Below are 20,186 nucleotides of genomic sequence, written 5' to 3'. Positions count from 1 at the left end.
AGGTCATTCATCCTTATTTTTATAGCATTTTCACTAGGCACTGCTCCTAATAGCCAGTTTCCTACTCCACACTGATGAGGGGCAAATACCACGAAACAGCTGTCTGTGGATGGATATCATGCTTTGGCATAGGTGGTTTTCCCGTGGTTGTTCCTTCCCGGTGAAAGATCTGGCTATCCGTTGCTTGCGTTGAGAAACGAGAAACACGTGATGGTGTCTCCGCGGCTTTTTTACATGCATTTGCATATTTCCCATAAGGGATGGGGCATTTTGGGATTTATCACTTAGGTTTCTCTTGAACTGTGATAGAAAACACCGAATGTCTTTGATCTCTGCTCTATGTTACAATTCGTAGACTTGAAGATCATGTGGAACAGAAAATCTTTGGCCAAGAAGTCATTTAATTTGCAGCACTGTTGTAAAGAGCTTGTGATTCATTTTTAAATGTCTTATGAGGTATTAAAGTCTTAGGAACTTGTTGAGCTGGCAAACGTTTTTGTAGCAGATTCCATTTGCTCTTGTTATCGCCAGCACTGGAATGTTGACCCCATGTTTGGATAAATCGTAAGTCAACGCATAATATAGTCACCATTGTATCTGCTGTATGCAGTGTAAAAAATACTATTTTATAGAAACTTAAATGTCATCTTAGACTTTGTAAACTTTGCAGCATGTATTGTGTCATGCAACAGCCCTGCATACGGTTTCCTTTGCTTGCAGATGCACATACATAGAATCACTGCTGCAGAGCAACTGTTAAAGGGAATCTGTCATCAGGTTTTTGCTATAACATCTGGGAGCAGTATAATGTAGAGACAGAGACCCTGATTCTAGAGATGTGCCACTTACTGGACTGCTTATCGCAGAAGATATAGCAGTTCTCTGAATGCTGATCTTTGTATAACCTCACCCAGACCATTGATTGGCAGTTTTCTGTCTATTAACATTGTATTCAGCAAACTGCTAATCAGTAGTATTAATGTTGTTGGACTACTTGGCAGCGTACCAAGAAATTGTCTAGTAATAATCTCCTGCTGATAAAACAGTGATATTATAAAAAAAAAAACTACTGGAGCTCAGTAAGTGACACATCACTGAAATTAGAGTATCTGCATCATCACACTGCTCCTCTCATAATACCATATTATTTGGACTATAAGACGAACCGGACCATAAAACGCAATTAGGTTTTAGAGGAGGAAATTAGAAAAAAAAATGTAAGCAAAAAATGTAGTAAATTCTGTACTAATATTCCCTATTTTGGTATATATGGTCACCTCATCACCATCCTAGTATGCATGGCCCCCTCATCCCTATCCTGGTATGCATGGCCCCCTCATCCCCATCCTGGTATGCATGGCCTCTCATCCCCATCCTGGTATGCATGGCCTCTCATCCCCATCCTGGTATGCCTGGCCCCTGGATCCCTATCCCGGTATGTTCGGCCCCTGCATCCCTATCCTGGTGTGAATGTCTCCCCCATAACTATCCTGGTATGCATGGCCTTCTCCTCCCTAACCTGGTATGCATGGCCCCCACATCCCTATCTTGGTAAGCATGGCCCCCTCATCCTTAACCTGGTATGCATGGCCCCCTCATCCCTATCCTGGTATGCATGACCTCCTCATCCCTATAATTATATGCATGCCCCCCTTTTTCCTATCCTGGCATGCATGGCCCCTTCATCCCTATCCTGGCATGCATGGCCCCTTCATCCCTATCCTGGTATGCATGGCCCCTTCATCCCTATCCTGGTATACATGGCCCCTTCATCCCTATCCTGATGTGCATGTCCTCATTCCTATCCTGGTATGCATGTCCTCATCCCTATCCTGGTATGCATGGCCCCCTCATCCCTAGCCTGATTTGCATGGCCCCCTCATCTCTAGGCTGGTAGGCATTTCCCCATAATCCCTAGCCTCGTACACATGACCCCCTCATCCCTATTGTGGTATGCATGGCCCCCTCATCCCTATCCTGGTATTCAGGGCCCCCCATCTCCATCCTTGTATGCATGGCCCCATCCTTATCCTGGTATGATTGTCCCCCATCGTGGTATGCATGGCCCTCTTCAGAAAACATTAAAAAACCCATAAACCATTATACTTACCTTCCTTTGCTCACTCACATCGCCTTGTTCCGATGCCAGCAGCGGATTTATGCTTATGAGCAGTGCATGGCAGGGACATCATGTGCTGCTTACAAGCAGAGCACAGCTGCCAGAATACTCACTGCTCTCCACGCTGGGACTATGTGCATTGAGAGCAGTGAATATTCATTGCTCTTTAATAGCGGGCAGAGTGTTAGCCACAGCTGCCAGCTTCCTGCAGCTCCTGGGCATTCACGTGTGCCTGCTACTAAAGGGAATTAATATTCACTGCATTCTGTGCCTATGGGAGTGGAGAGCAGTGAATATTCATAGCCTTAAGTAGCGGGCACACGTGAAAGCCTGGCAACTGCAGGAAGCCGGCTGCTGCGGCTTACAGCATGTCTGCTATTAAAAAGAAATGAATATTCACTGCCATCCATAGCCATGAGCATGGATAGCAGTGAATACTCATTTCTCTCTAGCAGCGGGCACAGGAGACAGCCACAGAAGCATGCTCCTGCCTCCTGTTACCCACTGCTCCGCCACTGCCGCTTCCCGAACTTCCATACCACAGCCAGGGCAGGTACATCCGGACTATAAAATGCACCCCCCATTTTCCTCCACATTTGTGGAGGAAAAAAGTGTGTCTTATAGTCCGAAAAATACGGTAAGTAGCAAAAACCTGTTGACAGATTACCCTTAACCCCTTAATCCCATATGACGTACTATCCCGTCAAGGTGACCTGGGACTTAATTCCCGGTGACGGGATAGTACGTCATACGCGATCGGCCGCGCTCACGGGGGGAGCGCGGCCGATCGCGGCCGGGTGTCAGCTGCCTATCGCAGCTGACATCCGGCACTATGTGCCAGGAGCGGTCACGGACCGCCCCCGGCACATTAACCCCCGGCACACCGCGATCAAACATGATCGCAGTGTACCGGCGGTATAGGGAAGCATCGCGCAGGGAGGGGGCTCCCTGCGGGCTTCCCTGAGACCCCCGGAGCAACGCGATGTGATCGCGTTGCTCCGAGGGTCTCCTACCTTCTTCCTCCCTGCAGGTCCCGGATCCAAGATGGCCGCGGCATCCGGGTCCTGCAGGGAGGGAGGTGGCTTACCGAGTGTCTGCTCAGAGCAGACACTTGGTAAGCCTGCAGCCCTGCACAGCAGATCGTCGATCTGACAGAGTGCTGTGCACACTGTCAGATCAATGATCTATAATGTCCCCCCCTGGGACAAAGTAAAAAAGTAAAAAAAAAAAATTTCCACATGTGTAAAAAAAAAAAAAAAAAAAAAAAAATCCTAAATAAATAATAATAAAAAAATATATATTATTCCCATAAATACATTTATTTATCTAAATAAAAAAACCAAAACAATAAAAGTACACATATTTAGTATCGCCGCGTCCGTAACGACCCAACCTATGAAACTGCCCCACTAGTTAACCCCTTCAGTAAACACCGTAAGAGAAAAAAAAAAAAACGAGGCAAAAAACAACGCTTTATTACCATACCGCCGAACAAAAAGAGGAATAACACGCGATCAAAAAGACTGATATAAATAATCATGGTACCACTGAAAACGTCATCTTGTCCCGCAAAAAACGAGCCACCATATAGCATCATCAGCAAAAAAATAAAAAAGTTATAGTCCTGAGAATAAAGCGATACCAAAATAATTATTTTTTCTATAAAATAGTTTTTATCGTATAAAAGCGCCAAAACATAAAAAAATGATATAAATGAAGTATCGCTGTAATCGTACTGACCCGTCGAATAAAACTGCTTTATCAATTTTACCAAACGCGGAACGGTATAAACGCCTCTCCCAAAAGAAATTCATGAATAGCAGGTTTTTGGTCATTATGCCTCACAAAAATCGGAATAAAAAGTGATCAAAAATGGTCACGTGTCCGAAAATGTTACCAATAAAAACGTCAACTCGTCCCGCAAAAAACAAGACCTCACATGACTCTGTGGAGCAAAATGTGGAAAAATTATAGGTCTCAAAATGTGGAGACGCAAAAACTTTTTTGCTATAAAAAGCGTCGCTGGTTTCACACTTGCGTTTTTGTCTGCAGCGTTTTTTGCACAAAAAAACGCATGCGTTTTTTCCCTATATTTAACATTGAAAACGCATGCGTTTTTTTGTACGCGTTTGGTCGCGTTTTCAAACGCATGCGGTTTTTTTCTGCATGTGTTCATTTTCAGAAATACAGCCTGCAGTATTTTCTTGCGTTTTTAAGCACATGCGTTTGTTTGCGTTAAAAACGCATGCGTTTTTATCGAAAAAAAAACAGAAAACACACTGAAAAGCCACCCACCACCATCAAGGTGATAAAGGGATCCAAACCCTAAGGCTGGAGACACACTGGTGCGAGATACGGCCGAGTCTCGCTGGTTAAAAGCAAGCTGTGGCACCGGCACTCCGGAGCGGAGCGTGCGGCTCCATGTATTGCTATGCAGCTGCACGCTCCGCTCCGGAGTGCCGGTGCCACAGCTTGCTTTTAACCAGCGAGACTCGGCCGTATCTCGCACCAGTGTGTCTCCGGCCTCACCCTAACTCTACCCCTAACCTCACCCCTAACCATTTAATGAACATTTTCTGACAGTCATAGTGCCACGTATTTCAGTGCCACGTATTTCAGTGCCACGTATTTCAGTGCCACGTATTTCAGTGCCACGTATTTCAGTGCCACGTATCACGTATTTCAGTGCCACGTGTTTCAGTGCCACGTATTTGTGTCACGTATTTCAGTGCCACGTATCACATATTTCAGTGCCACATATTTCAGTACCACGTATTTCAGTGCCACGTATTTCAGTGCCACGTATTTCAGTGCCACGTATCACGTATTTCAGTGCCACGTGTTTCAGTGCCACGTGTTTCAGTGCCACGTATTTCAGTCACGTTTAGGGTTAGGGTTAGGGGTAGGGTTAGGGCTAGGGTTGGAGGTAAAGTTAGGGTTAGGGTTGGGGCTAAAGTTAGGGTTGGGGCTAAAGTTAGGGTTAGGGTTTGGATTACATTTACGGTTTGGATTAGGGTTGGGATTAGAATTATGGGTGTGTCAGGGCTAGGGGTATGGTTAGGGTTACCGTTGGGATTAGGGTTAGGGGTGTGTTTGGGTTAGGGTTTCAGGTAGAATTGGGAAGTTTCCACTGTCCAGGCACATCAGGGGCTCTCCAAACGGGACATGGCGTCCAATCTCAATTCCAGCCAATTCTGCGTTGAAAAAGTAAAACAGTGCTCCTTCCCTTCCGAGCTCTCCCGTGCGCCCAAAAAGGGGTTTACCCCAACATATGGGTTATCAGCGTACTCGGGACAAATTGAACAACAACTTCTGGGGTCCAAGTTCTCTTGTTATCCTTGGGAAAATAAAAATTTGGGGGGCTAAAAATCATTTTTGTGGGAAAAAAAAGATGTTTTATTTTCACGGCTCTGCGTTATAAACTGTAGTGAAACACTTGGGGGTTCAAAGTTCTCACAACACATCTAGATAAGTTCCTTGGGAGGTCTAGTTTCCAACATGGGGTCACTTGTGGGGGGTTTGTACTGTTTGGGTACATCAGGGGCTATGCAAATGCAACGTGACGCCTGCAGACCAATCCATTTAAGGCTGCATTCCAAATGGCGCTCCTTCCCTTCCGAGCTCTGTCATGCGCCCAAACAGTGGTTCCCCCCACATATGGGGTATCAGCGTACTCAGGACAAATTGGACAACAACTTTTGGGGTCTAATTTATCCTGATATCCTTGTGAAAATACAAAACTGGGGGCTAAAAAATCATTTTTGTGAAAAAAAAAAAAGAATTTTTATTTTCACGGCTTTGCGCTATACACTTTAGTGAAACACTTGGGGGTTCAAAGTTCTCAAAACAAATCTAGATAAGTTCCTTGGGAAGTCTATTTTCCAATATGGGGTCACTTGTGGGGGGTTTGTACTGTTTGGGTACATCAGGGGCTCTGCAAATGCAACGTGACGGCTGCTGACCAATCCATTTAAGTCTGCATTCCAAATGGCGCTCCTTCCCTTTCGAGCTCTGTCATGCGCCCAAACAGTGGTTCCCCCCACATATGGGGTATCAGCGTACTCAGGACAAATTGGAAAACAAATTTTGGGGTCCAATTTATTCTGTTACCCTTGTAAAAATACAAAGCTGGGGGCTAAAAAATCATTTTTGAGAAAAAGAAGAAAAAAATTATTTTCACGGCTCTGCGTTATAATCTGTAGTGAAACACTTGGGGGTTCAAAGCTCTCAAAACACATCTAGATAAGTTCCTTAGGGGGTCTACTTTCCAAAATGGTGTCACTTGTGGGGGGTTTCAATGTTTAGGCACATCAGGGGCTCTCCAAACGCAACATGGCGTCCCATCTCAATTCCAGTCAATTTTGCATTGAAAAGTCAAATGGCGCTCCTTCCCTTCCAAGCTCTGCCATGCGCCCAAACAATGGTTTACACCCACATATGGGGTATCAGCGTACTCAGGACAAATTTCTCAACATTTTTTGGGGTCCAATTTCTTCTCTTACCCTTGGGAAAATACAAAATTGGGGGCAAAAAGATCATTTTTGTGAAAAAATATGATTTTTTATTTTTACGGCTCTGCATTATAAACTTCTGTGAAGCACTTGGTGGGTCAAAGTGCTCACCACACATCTAGATAAGTTCCTTAGGGGGTCTACTTTCCAAAATGATGTCACTTGTAGGGAGTTTCAATGTTTAGGCACATCAGGGGCTCTCCAAACGCAACATGGCGTCCCATCTCAATTCCAGTCAATTTTGCATTGAAAAGTCAAATGGCGCTCCTTCCCTTCCAAGCTCTGCCATGCGCCCAAACAATGGTTTACACCCACATATTGGGTATCAGCGTACTCAGGACAAATTGCACAACATTTTTTTGGGTCCAATTTCTTCTCTTACCCTTGGGAAAATAAAAAATTGGGGGCGAAAAGATCATTTTTGTGAAAAAATATGATTTTTTATTTTTACGGCTCTGCATTATAAACTTCTGTGAAGCACTTGTTGGGTCAAAGTGCTCACCACACATCTAGATAAGTTCCTTAGGGGGTCTACTTTCCAAAATGGTGTCACTTGTAGTGGGTTTCAATGTTTAGGCACATCAGGGGCTCTCCAAACGCAACATGGCGTCCCATCTCAATTCCAGTCAATTTTGCATTGAAAAGTCAAATGGCGCTCCTTTCCTTCCGAGCTCTGCCATGCGCCCAAACAATGGTTTACACCCACATATGGGGTATCAGCGTACTCAGGACAAATTGCACAACATTTTTTTGGGTCCAATTTCTTCTCTTACCCTTGGGAAAATAAAAAATTGGGGGCGAAAAGATCATTTTTGTGAAAAAATATGATTTTTTATTTTTACGGCTCTGCATTATAAACTTCTGTGAAGCACTTGGTGGGTCAAAGTGCTCACCACACATCTAGATAAGTTCCTTAGGGGGTCTACTTTCCAAAATGGTGTCACTTGTAGGGGGTTTCAATGTTTAGGCACATCAGGGGTTCTCCAAACGCAACATGGCGTCCCATCTCAATTCCAGTCAATTTTGCATTGAAAAGTCAAATGGCGCTCCTTTCCTTCCGAGCTCTGCCATGCGCCCAAACAGTGGTTTACCCCCACATATGGGGTATCAGCGTACTCAGGACAAATTGTACAACAACTTTGGGGGTCCATTTTCTCCTGTTACCCTTGGTAAAATAAAACAAATTGGAGCTGAAATAAATTTTGTGTGAAAAAAAGTTAAATGTTCATTTTTATTTGAACATTCCAAAAATTCCTGTGAAACACCTGAAGGGTTAATAAACTTCTTGAATGTGGTTTTGAGCACCTTGAGGGGTGCAGTTTTTAGAATGGTGTCACACTTGGGTATTTTCTATCATATAGACCCCTCAAAATGACTTCAAATGAGATGTGGTCCCTAAAAAAAAATGGTGTTGTAAAAATGAGAAATTGCTGGTCAACTTTTAACCCTTATAACTCCGTCACAAAAAAAAATTTTGGTTCCAAAATTGTACTGATGTAAAGTAGACATGTGGGAAATGTTACTTATTAAGTATTTTGCGTGACATATGTCTGTGATTTAAGGGCATAAAAATTAAAAGTTGGAAAATTGCGAAATTTTCTAAATTTTCGCCAATTTTCCATTTTTTTCACAAATAAACGCAAGTTATATCGAATAAATTTTACCACTAACATGAAGTACAATATGTCACGAGAAAACAATGTCAGAATCGCCAAGATCCGTCAAAGCGTTCCAGAGTTATAGCCTCATAAAGGGACAGTGGTCAGAATTGTAAAAATTGGCCCGGTCATTAACGTGCAAACCACCCTCGGGGCTTAAGGGGTTAATGAGTACTGTTTGTTCTGGAGATTCCCAGTGGGTATAGAAAGTCTTACAGGCAATAATTCCTGGTAAGAGTAGATAAACCTTGAGTCATAGCTCAGAAGAATAGAATTTTCAACAACCGGTCTTTGTCTACCTTTATTTAAAGGATTAAGCACATGAGAAGCCCACACATATCAACATCTTTAGTCAATTAGCTCTTGAAAAAGTCATTATTCTCCCTGTGTATGGCTTATTTTTTTATTCTTTATATGATATATGGATGTGTGCTACTAGTTTGTCTATATCATGTATATACAGTTCAGACACATAAAGATTTCCAAGCTTGCACTAGCTTTCTCTCTCTCACTACTCACACACATTAAGCAAACTTGAAGATGAAAGTAGATATAAAACTTGCACTGCCGATGATCCAATAAACAGTTGGAGACCAGTTGCAGTATGGATGATCATTGTGGTTTGTCCTGCTATGATTACCTTGAAGCACATTGATAAATAAAGCCGCATTCATACCGCATCTGGTTCCTATTGTTTGCCTATCTCCAAGTTTGCTTACTATCTGTTTGGTGGATCTGCAGCAGATGTCTTTGCTTAAAAACTAATATATGGTTGTGAATTTCACAACTCCCCCCAGATGAGCAAATCCCGTTTTACTGTTTCCTTTGTAATCCAGATAAGACCTTATTGTGCTTATTGACATTCTAGTTTTTAATTATAAAGGTACTCAAGCACACACACACATAAATATTGAGTACTATGCAAGTTTTAGACAGGTGTGGAAAAAATGCTGTAAACCAAGAATGCTTTCAAAAATAAAAGTGTTAATATTTTTTCTTAACAACTAACAAAATACAAAGTGAATGAACAATGAGAAATCTAAATCAAATCAATATTTGTTGTGACATCACATTGCCTTAAAAACAGTATCCGAGCATCAACTTTTCTAAGTACACTTGTGCGTGCTACAGTTTAAAGGCTGAGTCACACATAACGATATCGTTAACGATATCGTTGCAACGTCACACTTTTGGTGACGTAAGCAACGATCCCGCTAATGCTCTCGTTATGTGTGACAGTGACCAACGATCAGGCCCCTGCTGGGAGATCGTTGGTCGATGGGAATGATCAGGACCTTTTTTTGGTCGCTGATCACCCGCTGTGATCGCTGGATCGGCGTGTGTGACGCCGATCCAGCGATGTGTTCACTTGTAACCACCAGGGTAAATATCGGGTTACTAAGCGCAGGGCCGCGCTTAGTAACCCGATATTTACCCTGGTTACCATTATAAAAGTTAAAAAAAACACTACATACTCACATTCTGATGTCTGTCACGTCCCCCGGCGTCCACAGGGTTGACTGTGTCAGCGCCGGCCGTAAAGCAGAGCACAGCAGTGACGTCACCGCTGTGCTCTGCTTTACGGCCGGCGCTGACACATTCAGTGCAGGGAAGCTCTCGGCAGCAGTGCGTGCATATTAGCAGCGCTCTTGCCAAAAGCAGTTTTAACCCTGTGGACACCGGGGGACGTGACAGACATCAGAATGTGAGTATGTACTGTTTTTTTTTTTAACTTTTACAATGGTAACCAGGGTAAATATCGGGTTACTAAGTGCGGCCCTGCACTTAGTAACCCGATGTTTACCCTGGTTACCCGGGTGCTGCAGGGGGACTTCGGCATCGTTGAAGACAGTTTCAACGATGCCAAAGTCGTTCCCCTGATCGTTGGTCGCTGGAGAGAGCTGTCTGTGTGACAGCTCCCCAGCGACCACACAACGACTTACCAACGATCACGGCCAGGTCATATCGCTGGTCGTGATCGTTGGTAAGTCGTTTAGTGTAACGGTACCTTAAGAACTTGGTAGGTAAGTTGTTCCAAACATCATGGGGAACTAACGACAGATATTCTGTATATAGGCTTGTGTAAAACCTTCCTTCTCTTCATGTAATCCCAGACAGATTCCATAATAACTTGATCAGGGCTCCTTGGCATCCATATCATCACTTCGAGGAATCTTTTCTCTTTACGTTGATGATAGCTTTTAATGATAGTAGCTGTTTGTAAATAATGATGATCCCTCTATACTGTGACTTCCCTTCAGGTATTTGTAGACAGCTATTAAGTCTCCTCATAGCTTTTTTTTTTTGCAAGCTAAACATTCCCAGATGTGAATGAAGACATTGTGTTCACTGAAGGGCTGGGGAATAGTGCAATAATTAGTGAGTGCAGGGAGCAATGAACCAGGTTTATTATAAAAATTGAAGCTGCGTTGCACCAAATGGAGTTAGAGGTTTGGTCAGTATTAATGGTATCCTCAATACTGAGAAATACTGGCAGATACTTATCCATCATGAAATACCGTCAGGAAGGCGTCTGACTCCAAATGTATTCTGCGGCATGACAATTACTTAAAACTTGCATCCTGGAAGTGATAATATGGCCCCCAGAAAGCCCTGATCTCAAAATCATAGAGTCTTTGGGGCACTACATGATGAGACAGAAGATTGAGCGTAAGCCTATATCCAGGGTCATATTTTCCACTACGCACCAGATGGCCGGTGGTTTGTAATTATTTCCCCTTTTCCCTTCTAGCAGGATGGATCATGTCAGGTTCCTTTTAATAAGGAGCTTTCCAAATATTGATATATTAGATGGATAATATCTGAACAGAGGTCTGACTTTTGGACTCTCTCAGATCCTTCATGGTGGGGGGAATACCAGGCATGCACAGTCGTTGATTTTAGCTTACTGGAAATAAGCTGAGAGACTAAATGCAAAGAATATGCCATACATGCCTGTAGTGTAAAACTTCTTTAAAGGGAATCTGCCACCACATTTGACCTATCTAAATGTATATATGGGCATACATGTTATAGACTGCTGATAAGAGTGATACCAGTATATCTCATATCAAATGCCTTGCTGTGGATATATCATTCTTTTATCACTTTATATAAATGACCTCTTCCAGGCTCTCGGGAAGATGTTGCCTGGAAGAGAACTCTGCCTCCAGAGCTTATTATATATACAGTACAGACCAAAAGTTTGGACACACCTTTTCATTTAAAGATTTTTCTGTATTTTCATGACTATGAAAATTGTACATTCACACTGAATGCATCAAAACTATGAATTAACACGTGTGGAATTAAATACAAAGTGTGAAACAACTGAAATTATGTCTTATATTCTAGGTTCTTCAAAGTAGCCACCTCTTGCTTTGATGACTGCTTTGCACACTCTTGGCATTCTCTTGATGAGCTTCAAGAGGTAGTCACTGGGAATGGTCTTTCAACAATCTTGAAGGAGTTCCCAGAAATGCTTACCACTTGTTGGCCTTTTTGCCTTCACTCTGCGGTCCAGCTCACCTCAAACCATCTCGATATGGTTCAGGTCTGGTGACTGTGGAGGCCAGGTCATCTGGCGTAGCACCCCATCACTCTCCTTCTTGGTCAAATAGCCCTTACACAGCCTGGAGGTGTGTTTGGGATCATTGTCCTGTTGAAAAATAAAAAATAAATGATGGTCCAACTAAACGCAAACTGGATGGAATAGCATGCCGCTGCAAGATGCTGTGGTAGCCATGCTGGTTCAGTACGCCTTCAATTTTGAATAAATCCTCAACAGTGTCACCAGCAAAGCACCCCCTCACCATCACACCTCCTGCTCCATGCTTCACGGTGGGAACCAGGCATTTAGAGTCCATTCGTTCACCTTTTCTGCGTCGCACAAAGATACGGTGGTTGGAACCAAACATCTCAAATTTGGACTCATCAGACCAAAGCACAGATTTCCACTGGTCTAATGTCCATTCCTTGTGCTCTTTAACCAAAACAAGTCTCTTCTGCTTGTTGCCTGTCCTTAGCAGTGGTTTCCTAGCAGCTATTTTGCCATGAAGGCCTGCTGCACAAAGTCTCCTCTTATCAGTTGTTGTAGAGATGTGTCTGCTGCTAGAACTCTGTGTGGCATTGACCTGGTCTCTAATCTGAGCTGCTGTTAACCTGCGATTTTTTGAGGCTGGTGACTCAGATAAACTTATCCTCAGAAGCAGAGGTGACTCTTGGTCTTCCTTTCCTGGGGCGGTCCTCATGTGAGCCAGTTTCTTTGCAGTGCTTGATGGTTTTTGCCACTGAACTTGGGGACACTTTCAAAGTTTGCCCAATTTTTCGGACTGACTGACCTTCATTTCTTAAAGTAATGATGGCCACTCGTTTTTCTTTACTTAGCTGCTTTTTTCTTGCCATAATACAAATTCTAACAGTCTATTCAGTAGGACTATCAACTGTGTATCCACCAGACTTCTGCACAACACAACTGATGGTCCCAACCCTATTTATAAGAAATCCCACTTATTAAACCTGACAGGGCACACCTGTGAAGTGAAAACCATTCCCGGTGACTACCTCTTGAAGCTCATCAAGAGAATGCCAAGAGTATGCAAAGCAGTCATCAAAGCAAAAGGTGGCTACTTTGAAGAACCTAGAATATAAGACATAATTTCAGTTGTGTCACAGTTTTTTGTTAAGTATATAATTCCACATGTGTTAATTCATAGTTTTGATGCCTTCAGTGTAAATGTACAATTTTCATAGTCATGAAAATACCTAAAAATATTTAAATGAGAAGGTGTGTCCAAACCTTTGGTCTGCATTGTATTTGTAGCAATCGAATGACACCACTTGAAGTAAAACCCATTGTTTCTTGATGATTAACCTGACATGCAATATTAGAATAAACAGCAGATATATATCCTTAAATTAATTTCCAATGTGTACCAGCAGTAGCACAATAACATTACATCACTTTGAGATATGGACATTATCACCTATTGTTTTTGCGTCAATCTCTTTTAACAAGATTACCACGGCAATGTGGAACTTTTTGATCATCGTAAAAGAATCTGACATAACAATGGCTTACATTCCAGAGGGCTTATGACTTTGTGTGTATTTTTGTCATGCTTTGAACATTCAGTTTTCTAATACAAATATTATAATAAAATGTTAATGTTGTACAAAATTAATAGACAGCACTGGAAAACCCTCACCCTAAAAACCTAAACTAACCTATGTCTACTATATTCTATGAGGATAGCAAAAATATGTAGCAAATTGCAGAGTTTTATTTAGTTTTAGCTGATTTAGGTTGAAGAAAAAATATATAAAATTCCGTACAAGAATAAACACAACTAATATTCTGTGACTTATTTTGCTTCTGGTATGGAATGTGAATTTGAGGGTCATTAATTTTATGTTGTTTATTACTATGGACAGAAATATTTAATATAAAATAAACATGGTGTTCTCTGCTTCTCTCTGTAGGAAACTTTCACAAGGAGTCACTTCATAAAAGCTTTCAGTAATCTCTATCCAGAGAAGAGCCATGCAGAACCCTGCAAACAACTTAAAAGTTAAATTTCTACATTTTATCATTTTTGTTATTTAAAAATATCAAAATAGAATATAGATGTTTCTTAGAAATTATACTCTTGTTTCTGATTTCAGACACATTTGCAGACACATCGGACAGGCATGTTAAAAATCAGCATTCCTCACTCTAATTTGCTGTACACCCACTCGTCATTAATATAGAAGCACAGTTTATTTTGGAAAACTTCCATCTTTCACAAACTCATTGTCGTGAGCAAAATGACCAACAACAGACCACTAGTGAATGTGCTACTGATGATATAATGGCAGGCCATTAAGGTGGCTCAGTGATTAGCACTACTATTTTGCAACACTGGGATCGTGGGTTCTAAACCCACCAAGAGCAACATCTGCAAGTAGTTTGTTCTCCCCATGTGTGCATGGTTTCCTGCGGGTACTCCGGTTTCCTCCCACACTCCAAAGACATACTGATATTGAATGTAGATTGTGAGCCCCAATGGGGACAGTGATGATGATGTTTTGAAAAGCGCTGCAGCATATAATGACGCTGTATAAGCAAAGCATAATAATAAAAAAACAATAATAACTTAAATATCTAATATTTATTAAAAAGAAAAGGAAGGAAAATGTTATTCTTTTATGGATTTTACCCTTTATGTTAAGGAAAATCAAGTATCTATTATTGTATATAAAGTAATGTTCTTCACAAAAGATTAACAATAGAAATTTGTGTTGGGTCTTGGTCAACAGTGCCAGTGCCAGTCATTACACTGGTTACTCATCCACTCCGGAATCCAGTACTAACTTTTTACACTCACTCACAAAGCACTCCATGGCTCAGCACCACCCTACATCTCCTCCCTGGTCTCAGTCTACCACCCTACCCGTGCGCTCCGTTCTGCTAATGACCTGAGATTAACATCCTCAATAATCAGAACCTTCCACTCCCGTCTCCAAGACTTTTCACGTTCTGCGCCAACTCTTTGGAATGCACTACCCAGATTATTACGATTAATCCAAACAGTTTTAAGCGTGCCCTAAAAATGCATTTGTTCAGACTGGCCTACCGCCTCAATGCATTAACCTAACTATCCCTGTGTTGCCCATTAAATTTTTTTTACCATAACCAGGTTCCTCGCATTATGTTAACACAACATGAAGAGCAGACTCACCAAAGCCTTGTAAGATTACAAATGCACTCTCAGGGTGCAGCAGGCCCTTGATAATAAATGCTAAAGCAGCACAGGTGCAAGCTACTGATGAGAGCAACCACCTACTTGCCCAAACATTAGAGGGGTTAGCTGCCTAGTAGCAAAAATGCACACAGGTCTGGCCTGCATAAGACACTATTCACACAGATAAATGTGATGCACAGTGTCTGGACAACCTATTCATCACGCCCATAGTATTAGCGAGTAGTGTTGAGCATTCCGATACCCCAAGTATCGGGTATCGGCCGATATTTGCTGTATCGAAATTCCGATACTGAGTTCCGATATTTTTGTGATATCGGAAATCGGAATCGGAAGTTCCCAGTGTATGGTTCCCAGGGTCTGGAGGAGAGGAGACTCTCCTTCAGGCCCTGGGATCCATATTCATGTAAAAAATAAAGAATTAAAATAAAAAATATGGATATACTCACCCGTCCGTTCCTAAGAATGCAGTGAGTTTAGGACCTGCGATGATGTCGCGGCTTGTGATTGGTTGCGTGAGCGGTCACATGAGCGGTCATGCGACCAATCACAAGCCGCGACGTCATCGAAGGTCCTTCCCTGCTCATTCTTAGGAACGGAGGGTGTCGGTTACATCGGTAAGGTCCAGGGGCCGCCGGAGGGGTGAGTATATCCATATTTTTTATTTTAATTCTTTATTTTTTACATGAATATGGATCCCAGGGCCTGAAGGAGAGTTTCCTCTCCTTCAGACCCTGGGAACCATCCAGGATACCTTCCGATACTTGTGTCCCATTGACTTGCATTGGTATCGGTATTGGCGATATCCGATATTTTTTGGATATCGGCCGATACCATCCGATACCGATACCTTTGAGTATCGGAAGGTATCGCTCAACACTATTAGCGAGTGGGTGATTGCTCTCATCAGTAGCTTGCACCTGTGCTGCTTTAGCATTTATTATCGGGGGCCTGCTGCACCCTGCGAGTGCATTTGTCTTCTGACAAAGCTTTGGTGAGTCTGCTCTTTATGTTGTGTTTTTTTGAGTTTTTCTATGTTAGCTGTTTTTGATATTAGAGTAGGGCTTGCAAGTTGATGAGGACCCTTGACGTTGGGCTGCAAGCTTATCCATTTTGGCCAAAATTGTAACTAATAACTCATCTAATGTATTATATACATTATTTAATTTTTCATATTTTTTGCACTTTTTATCATTTTGCAGGGTGCGGCAGGGCCCCTTTATGCTGTTTCTTGTATGTTGCATGTATATATATAGTGCTGGACAGCCCACCTGCTAATACTATGGCTGTGATCAATAGGTTGTCCAGACACTGTGCATCACATTTATCTGTGTGAATAACGTCTTATGCAGGCCAGACCTGTGTGCATTTTTGCTACTAGGCTGCTAACCCCTCTAATTAATTGGGCAAGTAGGTGGTTGCTCTCACCAGTAGCTTGCACCTGTGCTGCTTTAGCATTTATTATCAGGGGCCTGCTGCACCCTGCGAGTGCATTTGTCATCTGACAAGTCTTTGGTGAGTCTGCTCTTCATGTTGTGTTTTTTTGAGTTTTTCTATGTTAGCTGTCCTCGCATCATGTTCTCAGATGCTTCATGCATCTAATAGCCCTCTGTGTCTGCATTGTTACATACTTAGGCTGATAACCGGTTCATGCAGCATTACATGAACACCTGATCCTTACACTTTGGGAGGTCCGAACAACAAAAACAATTGTTACCATGCACCTTTCATGTCTCCCCTTTTCCTCATAGATTGTAAGCTTCCGAGCAGGGCCCTCTTTTCTCTTAGTATCTGTTTTGATCTTTGTGTTTATTGTTATGCTGTAATGTCTATTGTATGTACAAGTCCCCTCTAAAATGTAACGTGCTGCGGAATATGTCAGAGCTATAGAAATAAAATTATTATTATTATTATTATTGTAACAGTGGTAGCTCAAAACTAACTCAAGAAGTTTCCTTATAATCTCTTACTGTAGCTTCCTCAAAATGTACATATTCAAAACATTTCTACCAATAAATCATTATAATAGAGCCACAGGGGACTAACTGTATTATTTCCCACAAGGTTACTAGGAGCAGAAGTGCTGGTGCTATGGTTCCAGGATTGGTGTCAGCATAAGCAAACCTTGGCAGAAGGGAAGTCCTATTTATCTAGGACAGTGATTCCAAAACTCTAGTTCACACATCCCCCAACAGATCATGATTTCAGGATTTTCTTACTATTGCACAAGAGATGGAATTATTATCAAGCTAGCAGAGATTGCCACAGATTCTCTCACCTGTAATATACTAAGGAAATCCTGAAAACAAGGCCTGTTGGAGTCTGTGAAGACTGGAGATTGGAAAACACTGGTCTAGGAGAAGAGGGATGCCATGACACTCTACAAAAATATACCGTTATCACAGTGAGGCCTGGGCAGACTTTAACTTTAAGCCACAGGAACACATAAATCTTATGCCAGGACAGAATGCTCTACCAAATATATACTTATAGACCTTACCGAGCATCACCTATCAACTATGGAGCCTCTCAAGCTTTGTTGACCCATTGCCTATCACACAACGCATGCAAAAAGGTTTTTCACTAGGGAGTTCTAAAAGACTTCTAAATGAAAAATTACAAGATGGAAAGTGTAGTTTTGAACTAAACCAGAGTTTCCCTAATGGAAGAGATTAATTAATGTTATCTATGAGTTATATTTAGTATGTGAGCATTATCCTCTTTAGCATTCAGTAGGTTTAAGCTCCCAAGCTGAGGACAGTTAGGGTGCTTTCACATGGAAAAAGCGCAATGTGAAGACATCCTTAGTAATGTGCCATCTTGCTGTTTTATCAAGTGAACGCACTTCTAGAATAATCAATAATGTAATCTACAATGTGTAACAATGTTTATTTAAAGGAACATTTAATCAGCAACTGTGCAGCAACAGATGTTCTCTACTTGTACCAAAGGCGAAAGGGGAACATTGTAATTAAAGGAATGCAATAAATTGTGCACGTTTTTATTAAGGAATAGATATGAGGCTTTGGAGTCAGTTATTTTATTGCTAGAGATAAGACCTTATACTTTTATAGCACATTCAGATGATAAGGTAATGAAAGGCTGAGCCTGAAGTATCTGTTATTTATAATTGCCTTACATTGTTATATGTAAGCTGCCATATCAGAAAAATGTCTTCACCCATTATCACCACTGAAGCCCATATATCTCTAGGTCTGCCTTAGCCATCATTACATTTTGTTACATTTTTTTTAATAAACTGCATTTAATATTTAGAACTGAGATAACTTTAAATAAATAAAGTTTAGTATTTCAATATTTAAATGATCATACTTGTTAAACAGAACCTGAGAGTTTTTAGTAAATACTTGCATTTTCAATAAAACACTTCAAAACTCTGCATTGTGTTCTCGTACAATTGTTGGCTTAACATGACTACAATATTGCTTTTCCTTAGTATTCGGGCACTTTCCCACAAATGTGTACTGGCAGCACTGATTAAACTTATTAAATGAAACTGATTAAATTATTTTTCTAAGTATAGGGTAGGAATGCCCCATTGACAAGGTGTGGGGTAATAACCAATTGTTAATTTATTCATTAACTTCCTGGAGAAATAACAAGTTGAACTTCACAATGCAGAGTTCTAAAAAAAAAATGTTATTAAATGGAGAATGCAAACAGACATGTCAGGAGGTCTAACGGGAATATTTCACTAAAGTAGAGTCGCCTAATAGTTGAGTAATTGAGGTGCAACAGTTTTATTAATATGCAGTATATCCAAATATATTAAGACTATGTAATATTCAAGTAATCAATAATTAATCTTAAAAGTCTACTCACATTGCTTTACAAAGGAATATAACATGCAGCTATAAAGACCATTGTAGAAAACCTCTCCCAGCATTATCCTCCACTCCTGGAAAAGTTTTGTCTTTTCAGATGTACATGGAACTTTGCTATATTACATGACTTTCACTAAAAGCTGTGTATTCAATAAACTACATCTAACCATTAAAATAAAATCATGATTAATGAAAATTACTTGATTTATAGTGAGCAGGAAAGCACATTACTATTGTCAGACTAAGCAGCATACTCGTATAAGAGCTAAAGCTGTTATCTTTGCAACTTTACCACTAAGAAATTCATGAAAGTTTACTCTCAGTCTGATGTTTACCCACAAATTAGGTATAGTGAGATGGATGGATACAATGACAAGATAGCTAGATAGATAGATAGATGATAGATAGATAGATAGATAGATAGATAGATAGATGATAAATAGATGATAGATAGATAGATAGATAGATGATGGAAAGATAGATGTATTAGATACATGAGCAAACACAAATGCTGTCAAGGCAAAAATGTCAAGATGTAAATTATGTCAAACTTAACTTTATTTAATTATTTGAGCAAAATTCAAGGGAGAAACTATACAATTTGATTTATGTGCTGTGTTATACAGAAGAATGAAAAAAGAAACACTTACTTGGTTCACAGCTTGAGGACGCAATCAGACAACCTATAAGAAAGGTCAGTGAGTATCCAACATATTCATCACATAGCAGGTCATAAAATATAAAAAGTTACAAAAGGATATATTGTGAAGGGTCTGTTATCTCTCCTACCTGAAAAACAGATTCAGGCTCTCAGGTTTCAGCTTACAACTAGATCTGAACAGAGCTAGAGGCAAGCATCTGTGATGGTCAAGGAAGCAGTTAATTTTGTGATCCTTCACTCCCAGCTGTACTGCAGTTAGAACAAATTTCTCCCTTATCCTTTCCATCAGAAGCAAGGGCACGCCTCTGCTGATCTCATCTTACTCTGTCTAAGAAAACACAGGATGGACAAACATTTAAAGGCATAGTAACAGGAAATGCATTTTGCATCATTAAGCTGCAGAACAATAAAATAGAGACATCACTGTATCAGAAGCCAATCGACAGTTTAACATACCTTAAATGGGACAGTTTCCATCCAAAACACATAAAAAAAACTCTATTGTCTACAGCCAAACCATCAGATACAATCGTATATGTTCCAACCCCATGGATAGGGATGAACACCTTGGTCGCCTCAGAAAGACCTTTTTGAATCAGGGCTACCATCCAAGAACAATTGAAAACCAGATTACAAGAGTCACCAGAAT

General features: G+C 41.1%; 1 protein-coding gene across 1 annotated transcript in view; it reads right to left on the bottom strand.

Moving 5' to 3' along the window:
* AGTR1 (angiotensin II receptor type 1) overlaps positions 1-19,810 on the bottom strand; it is a 140,664-nt gene extending 120,854 nt beyond the window's left edge. The window contains exons 1-2 of the mRNA XM_077290822.1: positions 19,666-19,810; positions 19,527-19,559 (exon numbers count right to left, since the gene is read on the bottom strand). The gene's annotated coding sequence lies outside the window, so the exon portion shown is untranslated. The remainder of the gene's footprint in view (positions 1-19,526; positions 19,560-19,665) is intronic.
* Positions 19,811-20,186: the final 376 nt, after the last annotated feature.

The sequence above is a fragment of the Ranitomeya variabilis genome, chromosome 2 (assembly GCF_051348905.1).
Source record: "Ranitomeya variabilis isolate aRanVar5 chromosome 2, aRanVar5.hap1, whole genome shotgun sequence".
In the NCBI taxonomy this organism is placed as follows: Eukaryota; Metazoa; Chordata; class Amphibia; order Anura; family Dendrobatidae; genus Ranitomeya; species Ranitomeya variabilis.
Note: the sequence above shows the minus strand (reverse complement) of the source record. Positions and strands in the feature narration are given on the sequence as shown.